This window comes from Protopterus annectens, chromosome 4.part0, assembly GCF_019279795.1.
Source record: "Protopterus annectens isolate FY-2018-M chromosome 4.part0, PAN1.0, whole genome shotgun sequence".
Taxonomy (NCBI): Eukaryota; Metazoa; Chordata; order Ceratodontiformes; family Protopteridae; genus Protopterus; species Protopterus annectens.
The window spans coordinates 1,546,838,793-1,546,852,217 of record NC_056733.1 but is presented as its reverse complement, the minus strand read 5'-3'; positions in this window follow the sequence as shown (position 1 = coordinate 1,546,852,217).

The window sequence follows — 13,425 nt, the reverse complement described above, 5'->3', positions numbered from 1 at the left end:
TTTGTCATGCAGTAAGAGGTGCATATGTTCAGTACACCATAATTTATTGACATCATATCTGATAAGCCAGTGAGACATCAGACTGCTACACGTTATATATAGTAGGGGTTATATTTTAGGACATAACCTGGGCATTCTGTGGTTGTGTGTACAGTATTGAGGTCTGTGTACTTATGGTGATTGTTGACAGTGTGTGTATTGTGAATATGTACCTTGGCCTGTCTATAGACTGTGGTAGATGTCATTATTCTTAGTCCTGTTGTAGCTGATGTTACATACTCCTCCCCAGTATGTTACCCTATCGGCTTACATGTTTGCAGGGCCAAACACACACCTGTCCCATACCACAGACAGGCATCGGACAGTATATGTAGGGTTAGTGTGTGAGTAGCACATATGAGGATGGTGTTGATCAGATAGTCCATATACTGTAATATTACACTAGCTTACCATATGTGGCTGTGGCTATGTTTGCATTGGTTGTGGTTATGCACTTTCACAGAGGTGTCTGTTACTCTGTGCTCTGACATGCCTGTAGAGTCTGCTATATATGCAGGTACATGTGTATTCCCCCATAAGAAATGTAGGCCATTGTTGTGGCAGTCTGCCTGAAGCCTGCACAGTGCTTTGTTACATGCCTAGCAGCTTAGTATACTTACCTAGTGTGATGTTATGTCCAGATACTTGCCAGATGTACTGCTGCCAGGCCACCATAACAGTCATGTATGTTAGACAAAGCAGTGGGATGCTGTACAGATGTGGGTCACTAACTAGTGGGTAGTATGTGACCATGGCACCTCTGTACCAGTGGTTATTATATGTCAGGACAGACAGGAGTGTGTGAATGCATAATCTATGAGGGCAAATGTATACAAGTATTTACGTGATATACCCATCTACATGGCTGTTAACATCCACATTGTCAGGCTTAGTCCACATGTCTTGCACTAAGGAGTTCTGTGTATACCTCTGGACTGACCAGAGTGTGTCAGACTGTCCACATTTATTGGCCATATCTCTGTTGTAGTCCACAGGATCATTACTGTGCTAGCAGTCATACTGTAGTATGATGTCCTTAGGATGTCTGTCAGCAGCCAGTGGTGCACATGTTAAAAGTAGATGTGGCCTCTCATGCACAACACGTCTGTGAAGACAACCCCTATTACAGTAGCAATAATCTACATATATACCTGCAATACATACCTGACATCCCCTTGCACTAAGAGGTTTTGACTATTGGGGCTGAGATAGGGCTCCACTCAATGTTCAGGACATATGGTGAACATATATGTATATATAATTATCCATATATCTATATAAATATATATACACATATACATATCAACATACATAGCTTGATATGTATATGTACATATATGTACATATAAACACTCAAATATATACATATACACAGCAATATGTGTCTACACATATACAGATAGAGATACATATGCACATAATACATATGGATATCTACATATATATATATATATATATATATATATATATATATATATATATATCAACAGTATTAAGTATATCAGAATAGATATGTATGCACATATAATTATAGATATCTACATATATATCTACATAAATAGGCATATCTGTACACATAGGATGTGCATACATATATAGATATATGTATACAGACATATGTATGAATATACATGTGTATGTACATGTAGAAATATATCAACCTATTGTATGTATATATCCATATTCCTGTCACGTGTAATCCTCACGGTTGTGTATACCTTCCCAGATGTATCTCACCATATGTATCTGCTATGTGACATTATGATAAAATAACATATGTGATGCAACAGTCATATTAATAACAAGTATTACACAATTGTGGAAGTAAAGGCAATTGTTCAATACTAATCAATATGTGTATTGACAGATATATTGGTAAAATAACATCTCTCTTCACATTGGTCATGGCGTAGTGGTTAAGTGTTGTGACTATAGTGTATAGGGTCCTATGTTTAAGACCTGCAAGGGCTGTTCATTTTGTTGCTGGGCAAAAGAAGGGCTGTCAGATACAGAGTGGTTAAGGCAGTTTTGAGCAGCTTTAAGCACGTTTGCGTGGGTTTGCGTGAAGCTAAGCAGAGCTAATCTACAGGTAAACATACGGGCGCTTACACAGTGTAGGCTTTACTTATCAGTGCACAAATCAGCTTAGCTGTTATATTGCAGCAATGTTGATACCTGCTAAGCATGGCTTAGCCCTGGTAACCAGTTCACACCACCCAGTCTGATAATATAGCAGGGTAATGACATTTGTATTAAGTATATGTAATGCCATGTACAATACATGCGCCTATGTGCTCTCATTACATTAGCAAGGGGTGTGAGTGTCATGTGTGGGACATAGACATATATGAGACCTGTACAGTACTGTTATCCATGTGAATGTGTTACATACAGGGGTAGTAGCTCAGGGTACATGCTGTCACACTGGCATATAGTGTATCTTGGCAGTACTACTGTTGACAGTTCTTACCCAGGCAATAGTAGAGTGCTAAATGTAGTGCTGACAACAGGAACACCTGCAGGCATAGCTGGACTCTGAGGCCTCCCTGTTGTATCCCTGGTGTGTGAGCTGTGTCACAGTATATAACCCATACTGTGTAATGATCTGACATGTGGAATGTAACTGTAGACCTTATGATAAAATACCATCTGTACAGCACATGTTAGTGAGGGCTTCTGACATGTACTTATGGCATACATATTGTTAACAAGTGTCAGTCTGTCAACACATTCATCCTACTGCATAGCTACTTGCCAGGCTGATGACTATCAGTCCCTGTACAAATGTGCAGATGGCAGGTGTCCAGCTGGAATATATACAGGCAACCTAAGCCTAACTGACACTGACATGTCTGCCCAGCTGTGTAAGAACTGGCACATATAGAAGATAAAACCCTGCATGCACCACATGCCACAGGTACCTCCACTACACAACCACAGTCAACAGAACATGCTTGGGTACAGATCTCCATCACAGACACTAACCATGTGTTGTAATGCATGTTGAATACATGTCAACTTGATCACCTCAGTGGCCATGTGCAGGAGGCACCTGGAGGATTGGCTGATGCATGTCACTCTCACCCTGAGGGGCACCACCATAGTGTCTGTTGATAGATTGCCTGCTACCACATGGCAGGTGGCAAGATATCACTGTACACACAACCCCTACACAACCCATCTCTCCTTAGACAATAGCTAGGTACACAGCTTTGACCACATGCAGTGATGCATTCCAGTACTTACACATGTGTACTTGTGCATGACTGAATATAGCAGTGTCTGTGTGTTTGCACACCTGTACTTGGGAATTCCATGAGGGCCTTCACAACCACTGCAACACCTATTGCCATAGTCAGTTGTGGCTGCTGCTGTATGGGACATTACATGTACCCTGTTAAGCTCCTCTCCATAACGGCTACACGAGCCTTGCAGTACCAGCACAATAGTGTTGTACAAATGGGTTGATAGGCATGGGATGCCCATTGTGTTCTGGCAAGTGTGTGTATGTGTGCATGTCCGTATATCTGTAGGGTACAGCATTCCGAGGCCACATACTCCTATTACAATACCCATCGCCACACAGTAGTACAAATAGTGTTGCTGCTGCCTATAGGTGAGGCATGACAATGCAACATCCTACTATGTGTGTGGCATATCCATTAGATGTATATCACAGTAGTACCACTGTTGGGATATACACTGGGTTGTATCGCAGTCATGGCCAATGTGTGATGGTGGGTATGTCAGAATGTGATCATGGGGTTCAGGGAGTACAACATCTACTGGGGGGTGTGGATGCTGTGTACACTGTCATTACACCAAGGAACACCCGGTATATGTCCCATGTACCATGTTATGGTTACCACTGTCACCATCAACCATACAGGTATCTGATTCCACAATCCAAACCAGTTATGCATGAGCTGTGTGTAGCCTACCTGTAACACATTGGACACGCAGTCAAGTTAGTTAGCACAGTATGTATCATCCATATACACCCATAACATCCCCCACTAGCGTACTGTGCATGTCTGGGGATGTTCTGCATGTAACATGTAACCTGGAACACACCTCACCCTAAACACTGTGTGATGTGTGCAATGAAAGCCACACACTTCAGTATCACTACATACCAAGGTAGGGGTCAAGTCCTAGTGTTGCCAACTAAGAGTGTGCGTGTATGTGGCTGGGTCTACATCAGGTTGCAGATTATAAATGTCCCAGCGAGTCACCTGTCCAGGTGGCACAGGCAATAATTGTTATACAAACCTGTGACATGTGTTCATCTGTACCCCAGATATGTCACAGCCATGGTGTCACCACAGTGCCATACCCTATTGTGGAATATGACTGCAGATCATCCTCGTGCTGACACATGTACACCTACAATACAAATGGATAACATTATAGAGACCACAATCAACTGGTGTTACTAACAGCTATAATGGATCATTGCTGGACGGCTACACTACTTGGCATATATGCATTACACTTTACTCCTTACAACATGTTACACTGCAGTACTGTAGTACACTGTAGTACAGTCACCATGTGCATCACAACCATATTAGCCTGCCCCTGCATCAATGGTATGGATGACAGGGATGTGGCACAGGTATCATCATATGCACAGGGTGCGTTGTTGGTTTCCATTAGCCAAGGGTGGGCCATACATTTGACACCATGTGTGTGGGAGAGGGGTGTAATGAGGTGACCTAAGTGTGGTGATGTGGTGTGTGTAGGTATGGGGTTGCCCTAGGTGTGTTTGTATAGTGTGTGGGTATGCATGCACACAGTTCTGCAATGTGGCTGCCCTACACAAGTGTCTATGGACAGCGGCAGACCATACCTGGCAGGGTGTGCAGTTCACTGCCTCTGGCCACAAACATGTGGACTGTGCTTGCCAGGCATTCCATGGGCAAGTCTAGGTACAGGTCTAGATGTGCTACTCTCACCTGACGATGACAAATGTCCACTGGAACCAGGTCTCTACTGGGATTGGCCAGGACCACGTGCTCGTGGCCTGCTGTGGTGTGGTGTGGACAGCTCCCCCTCACAGTGCCAGGGCTAGTGTTTGCCACTACAGGAGCCCCTTGGTGTCCTAGCATGTCCACATTGACTGTCAGCTGTTGGCGTTGCTGGTCTACGTCCATGCCTCCATCGCTGCACTTCCATCACGCGTTCAACCACAGACAGACCACGGTCCACGGCCCTGACAACCCCACCTGTGCCTCAACAGTACTATCATCATCTTCGGTGTCTGTATGGACACCAACATCAGACTGCATGCAGGAGGGAGCCTGTCCCACCTCGCCAGCTGTGGGAGAAAACAATAAATGCACTTTTAGACCTGTACAGCATTGCATAACAGTGCACACACACACACACACACACACACACACACACACACACACACACACACACACACACACACACACACACACACACACACACACACACCCACACACCCACACACACACACACACACACACACACACACACACTACCTTAATACCTACCTGTCCGTGGCTTTACAGACAGACAGTCCCACATATATTCCCATGCGTTCCCCATCCTGCATCACACTTGGTAACATACACTCATTGATGCCACTCATTAATTTATCAGTCCTCTAAATGCCTAGACAAGTGATCACAACCCAAGACCTGTTACTCCATTACCTGCCTGACCTGAGTGGACTGATTGTACATGGCCTCACTGCTGTCATTCATTGTTCACCCTGTGTATGTCCGAACAGCATGAGCATGGCCTCTATATGTGGGGGCTACTATGTTCACTCCATAATATCATGCGCTGGAGTGTCGTGTGTATGTATTGCTCAGTACATGCCAGATATGCTGCTCAATCAGCCTATCATGTGACAACTGTAAAATATGGATACACTCCCTGGTGTTGACTTGTAATTCACCAATGCATCTATAGTGCTGCATACATGGGTAGTCAGTCACCTCTCTGCTGAATGCAATATTAATGGTATACCTGGTGCTTACCTTCCTTTTCAATGCCTGTTCCATGCTACACACCTTATTATACTATCAGCTGTCCTGGTGATTACATACATGGCAAGTATTCCTGGTGTGTCATGTGGCAGTCCATGTCCACGTACTGCACAATCCCAAAGGGAGGTACTGCTGTATGAACAACCCCACAATCACACATATGCATACATGGCCACCCACACAAACACACACATGCACATACACATCCTACAAGCATCAACCTCCCTCCACTTCACCAAAGTGACCCTGCAGACAAACTACCCACTAGGACACACATACACCCATACAGGTGAGGTTATGCAATGATAGTACATACAGTCCTCCTATTACCCATCTGTCAACATGCATAACATATGGTACGCAACAGCATGCAGTGCAGCTATAGTCAATCCATGCTAGCAACACTATACATGTGTGATGCATGTACTGTGTCACTAGGTGGTGCCCCTTCCACTGGAAAGCACTGCACCCATGTACACAGTATTGTTGTGCACCTGTTCTGCACCCTGCCATGTACTGTGCACCACACCTCACAGGTGTACAACCCATTGCTGAATGTGTAGTACTCTGTCAGTTATGTCAGCTTTAATGCTCACAGCCCCTATGTTTTTCAGCAACACATACCCAGGATAATATGTGGACAGATGTCATTTGTAAATGCCTGATGTCTAATTTACAGCTCTCAAGAGCGGACCATGTATGGCCAATCCAATACTATTACACTGACATTCACCAGAGCATATCATGGCTATGGAGGGTGTGCACACCCTTATTGATATGACACACCCTTCCTTGATCTGCCATGGGACCACATCACAGCATATATTAAGAGTACATGAGCCCAATATGTGACATATGTCCTGTACTTTCACATGCAGTATCTATGGAATGTGTTAAGTGTGCGGATGCTGACCACGATGCATACACTCTGTGTGGGCATATGTGTGCACACCCTTATCATGACAGTTTGTTGAACCTATTGTTATGTGTACTACAGCAGGCACTAATCCTGGCAGGGATATACTAGCATGGCCCATCTGTATTTTCCAGTGTATATTCAGTCTGCTCTACACATGTCCTCCTAATCTGCATAATTGCAAGGTCTACTCATGTGCACATCTCTTGCTGTCCACACACTGCCGTCACTATTGCTGTGAGAGTAGGGTTACATCTGCCACAGTTCCTGAACCTGACTATGTGCAGATACAGCCATTCTTAGCATCTTTAGGATCCCTGCTGCAGTGCACTGGTGTGTCATGCTGACAAACCCCCCCCCCCACCTTCAGCCTTTTTGCAGATGCTTTAGAAGTAAGGCCTACACATGTATGTCAGTTTGCAGTGTCCCCTACACTGAACACCACATGTTACAGCCTAGTCCCAGCTGATAATGTGGACCACAGTAATATGCTATGCCACAGAGTAACTCTGCAACAGTTGCCATTGTCCTACAGGTATATACACTGTCGTTGCACTGTATATGGGTGTTGTTCCAAACATGTCCCTACTGTAAGCCATGTCTCCCACCATTATGTTACCCCCTGTGGACACATTCTGCAATGACAGGATGTTAGTTATCTTGCAGGTGTCTGACATAACCTTCCAATACCTCATCACGGTCACCACTGTGATGCCGTGCATTTAACAGCAACAATACGTGCATATGTACAGCATGCATTCTGGGTAGGTGTGTTAGATGTGTGCATGGAATATACCATAGCCATTACATACCTGGTGTATTGGCAAGCATCTACATAAACCATACTCACCAGCTACTGACTACTGCCTTGGTGGTATTTCGGAGAGACCTACATAAGAGGGAGAGTGATGCAAAGTCAGTGGCCAATCCTGTCGCAATGCTAAAGGGTGGGTGCAGCATTACAATACATCAATAGTACATGTCCACAATACTACCACATATGCACATCTGTTTATCACTATGCAGCAACAAACTATATCTATGACATGTCAGATATGCATGATCTACCTGTACAGATGTGGATGTATATGCAACAGTGATATACTGATGTGCCCTGTAGCCTTACCTGCACACTCCTTGGCCAGTGTGTAGGTAGCACCCACCTCCAGAAAAGTGTCCGGCAGTTGGTGGCTATGTGGATGGGCAGGTGTCACAAGGCTGGCTAGGAGCACCTCCACACATGTCGGGGAGAATGGATGGCATGCCCCCCCTGCTGAGAGGTGATTCCCCCAAGACTGCAGCAGCATGCCGACGGGTATTGCGAAGCAGGTCAGAACCATGATGCTGGACCTGCTCATAATTGTGGCATGTACCTCTCAAGACATCTGCAACAACTATAAAGGCCGCAGAAATACCTCACTAAAAGAATCACAGGCCTAAAGCAGATGCCCTACTCAGACCGCCTTAAAAAACTCCAGCTATACTCTGTCGCATATCGTCTACTCAGAGGTGATCTCTGCTTAACATACAAGGCCATGTCAAACCCAGAACTGTTGGACATGCTACACTTAAAGAAATCCCAATCCCTCGGAGCCACACGCTCCAGGGATCTAAACCTTGTCATCACAATAAACAAAACATGCTGGAGGGATAGGTTCCTGACCCAGAGACTCCCCAGACTCTGGAATAGATTGCCCATACATGTCAAGCAGAGTGCCTCTTTGGCCCTCTTCAAAAGGAACCTTGACGATTGGATGGGAGAAAGGAAATTCATCCCGGGAATCACATCAGTCACCCAGCTAGACAAGGGTCCATGGAAGTAAATAGTGTGGGAAGAAATAGCCAGGGAAGTGTTATGGCTAGGCTTGTATAGGCCCTAGGGCTGATAGCCTAGCACCAACCTATGAACCTATGATCCTATGGTTGTGCAGTCCTACATCATTGAACTTGTGGACTAGGTCATTCTACAGGGTGGTCTGCTCCTGCTGGTCAGGGGCAGGCCGACCAAACAAGACAGGGTAGTGCTGTATTAGGTGGTTTACCACAATGTTGTTCTCAGCAGCTGAGTAGGCAGGAAGCCTTCCATGTGACATCTTGCCTGAAAGACATAAAGATGGATACAGGTGTGAGCAAGTCATGCAGCAAGGTTACTACAGTTCGAAATACACATCACTGTCACCCCCACCATATCAGTGACAACAAACTGTACACAAAACTCAATAGGTATGGCTACAGCTTACCTACCACTGAGGCAGATATTGTATTGTACCACACTTTGTGCAATGTGTATGTAGCCATGTTCCCTGTGTGGACACTATCATTGCTGGCCTGTTATAGACTATTCACCTGAATGCCATTGTCAGGGCCATTATGGTTCCATATATGCCTGTGGTATGCTTGCTATGTGGTTGCTGCACATCTGACATTCTGTATTATTGGGGATATCTATGCATGCTGTTAGACATGTTCCGGGATTGTGTAGACTATTACTACCCACATATGTTCTATAACAGTGACACAGTAGCATGTATATCTACTATTGTCCAGAAGAACCACCTCTCCAAACTTATTTGCTCATGTTAGCAGGCCATATCACATGTGTGACCAACCCTGGGGCTTCCACATGTACAGGTCTGGCAATATCTGCAGGTGGAACCAACTCAGGGGATGTTGTTCCCCCCTGCCCAGGGGCACACACAGACATGATCTTGCCCCTCGAGATCAGGTCCAGGGTCTGTTCTATAATGGGCTCCACAGACACATGTGGGATGTGCTACATCACCTTGATGCACCCAGTACACATTCACAGGGCCCAGATGCTCCTCCTGCTCAGCCTGCAGGCCAGACACCTTCAGGATGCGGACTGCTGTTGTGAGTAGCAGTGGGTGGGAGGCTTGTTTCCATTGTGTCCATATTGGGGCCCATGGGGATTCCACATCACCGACCACACACACCATCCAGGGTGTTTATCCACCACATGTGTCACATATCAACCCTGTAGGGTGTCTTCTATATCTCACGGCCAGAGCAAACATAAAACAATAACTATTGTTTTATGATAGTTATTTATATACACTGTTTAAAATTATGAAGAATTATACTCTAACAAGACTTTTTTGTAGTCAAAATTTTTTATACATTTTTTATACATTTTTTATTAATATTAATCACTTGGTCTCTTAAAGAAAACAAACTTTTTACCTTATATGTTTTAATTAAATTTGGTGTTTGTGGATCCCTAATAATGTATGTAATAATGTTATTTTAAATATGTTGTGAAAATGTTTGTATAATACTTTTATTTAATGCAATTTTTAAGAAAAGTCTAAAAGAATTTACTAATATGACTTTAAGCACCAGGGATTGCTTAATTAAGCACAAGTAATTTAAATCAAGTACAACCAATAAAAGTATAATTGGGAAAGGAAAAGCATATAAAAACAGAAGGTATTCCCAGTTTTATTTGTCTTGAAAAAGCCTGGGAGAGCCCGGGCGAAAGCGCTTGACTGCATCAGTGTGTTTATCTGTGAGCTGTCCGTTTTTTGTGGATATCGAACGTGCAAATAAAGGATTTTGTTTGAACATCATTTGCTTCCAGGTTCTGGTGTTTGCTCTGGCCGTGAGCTGTTGCTTCTTGGTTTTATTCGTTCTTCTGCTTTGGATTTACTGTCCTCTATATCTACCAACCCTGACCACCTCCACAACCATACCTGCCATACTTTCCCATATTCCCATTCCATACTTTACAGGCAAGGGCAACGTGGTCCCAACAAGGGGTTTACATGTGACAAATCCGTACATGTTGCACACACTAACAGCTGATATCTGTGTGTATTGCTATGTGTGTTGTTCCCTCACATATAGCATGCAGCACTGTGGTGGTAATATAGGGTACATGTATTTACATACATATATGTTTGTGTGTGTGTTTATGTGTGCTGTTCCCTCACATATAGCATGCAGCACTGTGGTGGTAATATAGGGGACATGTATTTACATACATATATGTTTGTGTGTGTTTGTATATATGTAGACGCAGATATGGTTTTATATATATATATATATATATATATATATATATATATATATATATATATATATATATATATATATATATATATATATATATATATGTGTGTGTGTGTGTGTGTAGATATATATGATGTATATATGTGTTTATATATATGTCTACACATGGGTATCTGTATATTTGTGGACATACATATGTATATATCTATATATATATATATATATATATATATATATATATATATATATACAAACACACACACACACACACACACACACACACACACACACACACACACACACACACACACACACACACACACACACATATATATGCATAGCTACATATGGGGTAAATTCAGACACCAGGTCCACAATCTCACAATACTGTCCTACACAGCTGCACTGTTCTGCCTTGCTACAACACAGAAAGGTGCCACATATGGACAGAACCTGACATTAGGAGGGTTATGTAGGGCCAGATTGCAGGTAACCCTATTGCACACCTATGGCATTCCTGCATGCTACAATACAGGTTAACCTGAGTATCCTGCAAGAGGTGGGCTGTGGATCCCACATGTCCATCATTATGGCATTACTTCCACCACCAGCTATTGGCCACAGTAATATACATGCTTCCCATTACACAACACATGCTTTGATGGTTTACATCTTATTAGTCAGTGCTGCTCTGCACAGTTGATGGGTATGGCCCACTACCCACGGGGACAGACTGTATTGTCCATAGCAGTTCAGCTGAACATGACTACAACAACACCTGATGGCACATATAAATAATTCCACATCATCTATCCCATTATTATGGACCAAGTACTACAGTCATTTACATGCATATATACTTCATATACCTGTTGAGGAAATGATGTCTCTTTTGGATATTTTGCTGGATTTTTTTTTGTTGTTGTTGTTGTGTTTGTTTTTGCCTTTCATGCACTCTCTCTCTCTCTCTCTCTCTCTCTCTCTCCATCTTGGTCTCTCTCCAGTAAATGGATTGAGCTGCTTTGACTAAATTACAGTATGGCTTTTGTAGGTAATGCACATGATCAGGCGATGGCCTCTGCACCAATCAGTGTCCTCCACTTGCTACCTGCATGCAGCATGCTGTGTAGTACTTCCAATTACCACTGTCATGGCAACCAACTACTATAAATCCCTACATCATGCGGGTGTGGTCCCTTTACCTTTCCTGTATGGTGGACATCCTTCCTGTCTGTGGACAGCAATGTTACAAACAGCAGGTAGCAATACCTCTTACAGGAGAACCTGCACACTCAGGCCAGCTACATATTTGTAGGAGGATCCAGAACTACAGAGTGTGAGTAGTGTTGTTGTATGCATTGTATAGCACCGGTGTTACAGGGTTTGTGTCTACATACTAGTTTAACTTGGAATGCAGTCTGTCCGCATAGCTCTCAACTGTGGGCCTATCCACTTGATGGCCAGATGTGTGCCTATTATGTTTTGTCTGTCCACCACACAGGTCTTGTGTTAGATATATCACTGGCAGTGTGTGTGTGTGTGTGTGTGTGCATGTGTGTGTGTGTGTTGGGTGCTATCAGTACATGGCTACATCCATTTCTGTTTCTAACTTCATATTCCTGACTAAGGGTATGTTGCAGACTGCCCTGTAATACCAGCGACTTGCTTAGTGTATGACAACAGTATTTCACATATGGGCCTGTGTTCCAGCCTCTGTCCTCCACCTACATACCAGGCTTTGTACATATGACATGCTGACAGGGGTTGTTATGTAGTGGGCAGTGAGTATGTCATGCTGCCATTCCTGCCATCAGTCCACTGCTGTTGTGTCCCCCACACATACTGTGGGGTTGGGCCCATATATGTACGGGCTTCACCTACACAATACACATGTGCCCTTATGCACTCCAGAGGCCAGTGTATGTATCAGTGGTATATGGCCCCATATTATTCAGTCTATGAGGGGGATGCACCATAACTAACCTAGGCTGTTACAACATGTGGGGATATCAGGGGTAAGCTGCCTGAAGGTATCTGGATGTACATTACCATACAATTCACCTTGGGTAAAGGCAAGCCTACTGCTTCCTGCCATACAGATTGTCCTGTTTGTCAGTTTGATTGTGATGGTGTCAGTTATGTTTTTTTATGTAACAGATACAGCCCATTGGGTCAACTGAGGTCTTTACCCCCTAAGGATTGTGTACAGAGTATAGATAGAAGCTGCTGGACTATACATCTGCATTACTTACTATTGATTGACTGGTATCCTGTGGCCCAGTCTGTCTTTACTATTGTACTACTTAAAGGCCTCAGCCCGGACAGCAACATATGTAAACCTTTCCAGACTACTGTATTAATATAACTGTTTCCCAGTTGCATTACTCTGTTTATATGTATGTCAGAGACTAAACAGCT